The 6901-nt window shown below is 41.2% G+C and overlaps 1 non-coding gene and 1 pseudogene across 1 annotated transcript; one reads left to right on the plus strand and one right to left on the minus strand.

Moving 5' to 3' along the window:
* The first annotated feature begins 2091 nt into the window (after nt 1-2091).
* On the plus strand, nt 2092-6110 carry LOC118924131 (presenilins-associated rhomboid-like protein, mitochondrial; annotated as a pseudogene).
* On the minus strand, nt 2946-3019 carry TRNAT-AGU (transfer RNA threonine (anticodon AGU)). The gene has a single exon. It is a non-coding gene; the product is annotated as a tRNA-Thr (tRNA).
* Nucleotides 6111-6901: the final 791 nt, after the last annotated feature.

A 6901-nucleotide genomic window follows, 5' to 3' on the forward strand; every position in this document is an offset into this window, starting at 1 on the left:
ATTGTGGAAAGCACTGTGGAGGTTCCTCAAAAAACTCAAAATCGAAATACCATTTGACCCAGGAATTCCACTTCTAGGAATTTACCCTAAGAATGCAGCAGCCCAGTTTGAAAAAGACATATGCACCCCTATGTTTACAATAGCCAAGAAATGGAAACAACCGAAATGTCCATCAGTAGATGAATGGATAAAGAAGCTGTGGTACATGTACACAATGGAATATTATTCAGCTATAAGAAGAAAACAAGTCCTACCATTTGCAATAACATGGATGGAGCTAGAGGGTATTATGCTCAGTGAAATAAGGCAGGCGGAGAAAGACAAGTATCAAATGATTTCACTCATATGTGGAGTATAAGAACAAAGCAAAAACTGAAGGAACAAAATAGAAGCAGACTTAAGGAACCCAAGAATGGACTAAGAGTTACCAAAGGGAAAGGGACTGGGGAGGATGAGTGGGAAGGACGGATAAGGAGGAAAAACAGTCATTACGATTAGCGTGCATAATGTAGGGGAGATATGGGGAGGGCAGTAGAACACAGAGAAGACAATTAGTGATTCTGTGGCATCTTACTATGCTGATGGACAGTGACTGTAATGAGGTATGTGGTGAGTGACTTGGTGGGGGGAGTCTAGTAACCATAATGTTGTTTAAGTAATTGTACATTAATGATAGCAAAAAAAAAGGGGGTACTACAAATAATAATCTGTAATTTTATTTCCACACTTTAATTGGCTCAAAAACAATTGTCACACTGCTCTGTGACTAATTTTGCAATGTGGAAAAAAAAAGAAAACAAAATCCTGTTAAGTCAAGAGGGAAATACCCACTCTAAGTTAATTTATACACAAGTAAAATGGTATTAATGTAAACATGGTCCAACAATTGTATACACTTTTCAGTTTGGACTGAGAATGTTCTAGGAGCAGAAACATTGTTATTTGGTATGTAATTCAGTAGCTTTTTTCCTGGTGTAGTGATTAATCAAGATACAGTTTAGGGATTTAAAAAATAGTGGGATTTATCTCAGTGGACTTTCTCCTGCCAACTCTTTGGATTTTGAAAATCTGAGATACTGGCACTAGTATTTCAAGATATATCTCCAAGAGAGCTTGACCATCAAAAGATGTCACTAAGTGATAAAATACATTCTTAAAATGTGTTAGCATTTCATTACCTGGAAACTTCTCTGTTCTTTAACTACTTGTCAATACCCACCCCTTATTTCGTCCTTTCCTTTTCTCACATTTTCCCTATTGGCATAAATATAATCCAGTGGACTCCCTTTAGTGCTGCCCCCTTTGTACTCCATAGACTTCTACATCACCTAGGGCAGAAGACTGGCAAAGATTAAATCAAAGAGGAGAAAAGAAGGAACCGGCTCACTCGAAATAACCAGGAAACAGAAAACTGACCCCACATTAACAACAATTAAGCCTGGGTTCTATTTCTCAACATCTTTGAAGATTATGAAAGATTAAATGAAAAAAGAAAAAAATAAGAGACCTCACAAAATGTTCTTTCGTTTCCTAATTTTTTCTTCTTTTTTTCTTTTTGGTTTCTTAATTTTCTGCGCCCTGTGTGGGTCAATCAGCAGGATGTAGAAAAGCAAAAAGGCTTTCCATTGAATTCCTATTATCTCTCTTCGGTCTCCCTACTCCCACACTGTCAGGAATTGGATGCAAGCAGCATAGGTGGAAGACAGATTACAAACCTTCCTGGGCAGGTGTGGGGTGTGTGTGTGTGTGTGTGTGTGTGTGTGTGGTAGATATATTGGACATTTAGATAGCAACACTTGAAGAATTCAAAATCTAAAACCGAAGTTGAAAACAATGCCAGTAATGAAAAATAAATATCAAAGAAATGCTGCCCTTGCATGGCTGAAATAGCTCCGTTGGGAGAGCGTTAGACTCAAGACCTAAAGATCACTGGTTCGGTTCTGGGTTTTGGCATACTGAGTCTTTCTGCTAATAACTAATAAAGACTAGGTACTATGGTAATCCCGCGATCTATTTCTGTCATTCTGAAGTATGTAATAATTGTACCTCTGAGTATGTGTTTTGTAACTGATGGTTGATTAACAAGGGAGCATGGTACGCGAGCAAAGGAAATACGTGCAATACGCCTATGGGGCTTCCCTTGCTTCTCCGTATGTGTACAGCGGTCGCGAAGCCTCATGAATTTTGATAATGTAAAATATATATGAACAGTAAAATTCACTCAGATAATTTACAATGTTAATTCTTCTTAATTGAATAACATTAAAAGGCAAACAAAAAATACTGTAACAGGTTGAGAGATTGAAGAAGAAAGGAAAACCTTTATATTTTTTTACCTTTAATGGCACATTTCCTTGGGTTTTTGAGTAAGGGGCTCTACATTTTCATTTTGCACTGGGTTGTACATTATGTAGCTGCCTCTGACCAACATTCAATCAACATTCATGGTATGCTTTCACAAATTTCTTGGATTAAATACAGCCAACTCCACACCCACCCAAATCTCCACACATACCCTTAGTTGAATTGTAACCTCAACAGCACTGGTGAGTGTCGTGTTAAAATTCAGGCTCACAGTCTATAGTCCTTCACTGAACTTCAATTAATTTGGTTTTAGCTGTTTATATGAAATCGGGATTGGAATACCCGAGATAAGACTACACAGAAAATCCTAAGGGAAGAAGAGGTGGTTTGTATTTCCAAAAAGACTCAACAAGAAATACCAAAATTTAGTAATACTAAAATCATGGTACTGCTCCTACGTTGTGTGGCTGTACCAAAATAGTTTGATTTTGTTTCCAAAGTCTTTAGGTATCTGCTGTTATATACAAAGTCGAAGGAGTGGAGGGATGCCAATGGTAAAAATAAAAACAGAACCAGTTGAATTTTAAAGAAAAAGGAAAGAGATATGGGACAGAACAAAATTCCTAACTAGAGTAGAAGGAAGGCCCCGCTGGGATTTGAACCCAGGATCTCCTGTTTACTAGACAGGCGCTTTAACCAACTAAGCCACAGAGCCTGCGCAGAGGTGAAGGTTTAGCATATTTTGTCAGAGAGTTCTTTTGCATTGCTAAATGTGTTTCAGAAGAGGGTTTTATTCCTTTCTTGGAATTTTATTCTCTTGGCTTTTAACTGGGCTCAGAGCCACCCAGACAGTGAACAGCTTTGGCCCAAGCGCTGATTCATCCATCAGTCTTCTCTTCCTCTTGCTCTGCATACCCTCACTACACTTGGCGTGGAGCCTGGACGAACGGAACTCAGGCGGAAAATTTCAAGCAAGATAGAAGAGAAGGGCTATACGTAGATTTCCTCAGACAGCAGTGGGACCCTGGCCTCGGTAATCTACAAGGGAATCAATATTTTGAGTGTTTTGAGTGGATCATTTTCTGCAGGGATGAGAACAGCAAAAGAGAAGTTGAGAGCCTCAAACTCTACACCGTGTCCACTGGCGATCAGAGTTAGCTCAGCTTCTGCGTGCTGGCGTTTGATGCTGGGCAAGGGCCCCCAGCCTTCACCCGGACATCTGGGTGGTTTTCTCCTCTGGAAGAGGCCCTGCCCTACAAGGCGTTTCCCCCATCCTTACACTGGGATCCCAGTCCCGCCATTGCTCCTACTATCAGAGCAGCAGCTAACACTGTCTGACAGAACTTCGAAGAAGAGAATTTGAAGAGTTGCCTTAGGAAACACAAGTTCAGATGGAGAGAGAACGCAAAATCACCAGGAGCTAACTGAAGAGGGGCGAGACAATCACTGCTCGAAAATCTTTTGGTTGAACAGGAGGTCTGGAAGCCTGAAACGGATATTCTGAAATTTAGTTTGAAACTCCAAAGAGTAGACCCTCCCATCGAAATACTACTAGAGTTTTAAGCAGTTTTTTACCGAATGAAGAGACCAGGAGGGAGATTTTTTTACTTAGAAGAAAATTCGTGAAGAAAATCTGTTGTGATGAATTATGCCATCTAAAATTTTCTAAATTTTGTGACATTTGCTTTCCTGTAAAGTGGGAATATTGTGATGAGTGTATAGTCTGACGATGTTCATATACACTGCATTCCTTCAGCAAATTTACAGCACCGTTGGATTCCATTTCTCAGCATTTTGGGAGTTTGGGGAAGACGGAAGAACGAAAGGAAAAGGAAAATAAGAGACGCCAAAACATTTTCCCTTGCGTGTCTTTTATTTTCTGAGCTGTGTCTGGGTCAAGTGACCTCATCATCACCCCTCTTCAAGGTCTCCGTCCTCCACCTATCCATCCCTTGCTGCCAGGAACTGGGTGCACGTGGAAGACAATAGATGCTACGTCTTTCTGCTTGGGCAAACATATTGGACAGCTAGATAGTCACACTAAAGGAACCTGAAATTTTCTAAAAACGATAGTTGAAAACTAAGTAATGAAAAAGAAAGGAAAAAAGTTGCTAGTGTAGGGAAGCTGGAGTAGCTCAGTTGAATTAAACTGAACATGTAAAGGGCGTTGGTTCCATCCTGGGTTTTAGCAAGTTAGGCGTTTAGTAAATGTCGAGAGCTGTTTGCATTCCTCTAAGCTCAGGAGTTGTGACGAGTGCTTACTCTGAAGGTGCACATGTATGTTGTTATTTCCTAGCAAAGCAAAAGGGTAACTGCGCAATAAACACAATGCTGTACTGTAATTCAATTAAAAAGGAGTTGACAGTCAAATCAAGCTCACTTTTATTGTTTTCACATGATGTGTAAGTACTAGTAATAGAATAATGAAATTTTATGGTATAGAGATGTGCACGACACCGAAAAATATGTGGAAATCACTGAGTCACTGCGATTTGTACTGCACACAGCAGCAGTGGGAAGGGAAAAGAATGCCACACGATGTCTCTATTACAACTATACTCTTGTAGCCCTAAAATAGCCACGGATGGCTGCTCACATCTGGGGCACGTCCGCACTCCCTCGTTGAGGGTGTACTTTGCTTTATTAAACTACTCTTTTCTTGTACCAGGTCAGAACCAAGAACCCTCCTGCGGGTTGACATCTCACCTGGCACGGAGGGAGATCTCCCCAGACTGGATTGCCCAGCAACATTTTGGCGACCACGAAGGAACACTTAACACAATACTCACTAACGGTCTAGGCTTAACTTTCTTATTCAGCAAAAATATGGACTCAGAAAAGCACCCAGGAAGGTTGAACCTCGAAGACCAGACACAGGAATAAGCGGTGAAGCACAAAAGAGAAGTGCTTTGATTCCTCCTGTAGAAGGAAGTATTTTATCCTTCTCCCTATCCCATAAGGACTCTCGTAAAGCCTTTGTTTTTTACAGGCTGTGCATTTGGGTCAGCTACTATTTAGCAATACAATCACTGAAATCCAGGGTCCAGAGTTATTTTGATGGTATAAAAGCTGATTGGTTGGACAGCATCAGACCACAAAAGGAAGGAGACTTCAGAAAGGTGATTAACAAGTGGTGCAATACTTCAGTGATGGCCAGCATACTGTGACAGGTATCATAGCTGCAAATATTTTTGCATTCTGTTTGTGGGGAGTACCTTCTCTACAGCGGACAATCGTCAGATAGATATTTCACATCCAATCCAGCCTCAAAGGTCCTTTGTTCTCCAGTGTTGCTGTGAACATTCAGCCATTTCCCCTTGTTTCACATGACAGCAGATATGTATATTTTGTGGAACTTCTCCAGCATACTGAATATTCTGGCTTTAGAGCAGTTCATGGCAGTGTACTTGTCTGCAGGTGTTATTTCCAATTTTGTCAGTTATGTGTGTAAATTTGCCACAGGAAGATATGGACTGTCACTTGGTGCATTGGGCGCAATCATGACAGTCCTTGCTCCTGTCTGCACTAAGACCCCAGGAGGGAACCTCGCCATTTTCTTCTTTCCAGTGCTCATGTTCACAGCAGGCATTGCCCTAAAAGCCATGATTGCCATGCATACAGCAGGAATGATCCTGGGATGGAAATGTTTTAATCTTGCAGCACATCTTGGGGAAGCTGTCTTTGGAATATGGTATATACTTATGGTCATGAACTCATTTGGAAGAACAGGGAGCCTCTAGTGAAAATTTGGCATGAAATGAAGAGTAACGCCACCCCCACCCCCAAAAGGAGGTGGCTGTAAGTAAAAATGGGGTTGGACGATACTGATGTGTCTGGTCCACGCTGCCTGAAGCCCCCAAGAACGCTTCGGCACTGGAGCAACCACATCTTTGCTCCCGCCTGGGAGGCAGCCAGCATCTAGGTTTCCCAGTATTTTGAACTATGTCCTCAGCACAGGTCTTACTAGCAAGTGAATTATGACAGAGTTGTGAAATAAAGGCTTATATCTCTAGTTTTAAAAAATCCATAGACAATATACATTATGTATATGTGCTGCAAAAGTGAGAAACCCTTTTAATTTAAAACGTTGAAAAAATAAAATGGAGAATATGATTTCACGACACGTGAAATTTATACGAGACTCAAATTTCAGCATACACGTGTGATATTTTATTCTAACTAAGGCACTCCTAGTTGTATGCGTGAATTAGAAGGAAAGCAAATGGCCCTTTGAAATTCCAAGCCTGCTGAAACCCGCAGTCAAACCAGTCGCCTTTAGATTTTCAGTCTAACACTCTCCCAACTGAGCTATTTTGGCTACCGTGCACTACCAATTTTTCCCCTTTCTGTTTTATTACTTACATTGTTTTCAACATCGTGTTTGGAAGGTTTCTTAAGTGGGGCTATCTAGTTGTCCAATGTGTTTGCTTGCCCGGAAAGCTGTAGAATCAATTGACTTCCATGTGCGCCAGTGCGGTCCAGTTCCTGGCAGCGTGGGATGGATAGGTGGAGGACGGAGACCTTGAAGACAGGTGATGGTGAGGGATTCAGTGCAGAGCTTTCTGCTCCTCTGCACCCCATCACTTGACCCAGACAC

Source organism: Manis pentadactyla, chromosome 16 (genome assembly GCF_030020395.1).
Source record: "Manis pentadactyla isolate mManPen7 chromosome 16, mManPen7.hap1, whole genome shotgun sequence".
NCBI classification, from domain to species: domain Eukaryota; kingdom Metazoa; phylum Chordata; class Mammalia; order Pholidota; family Manidae; genus Manis; species Manis pentadactyla.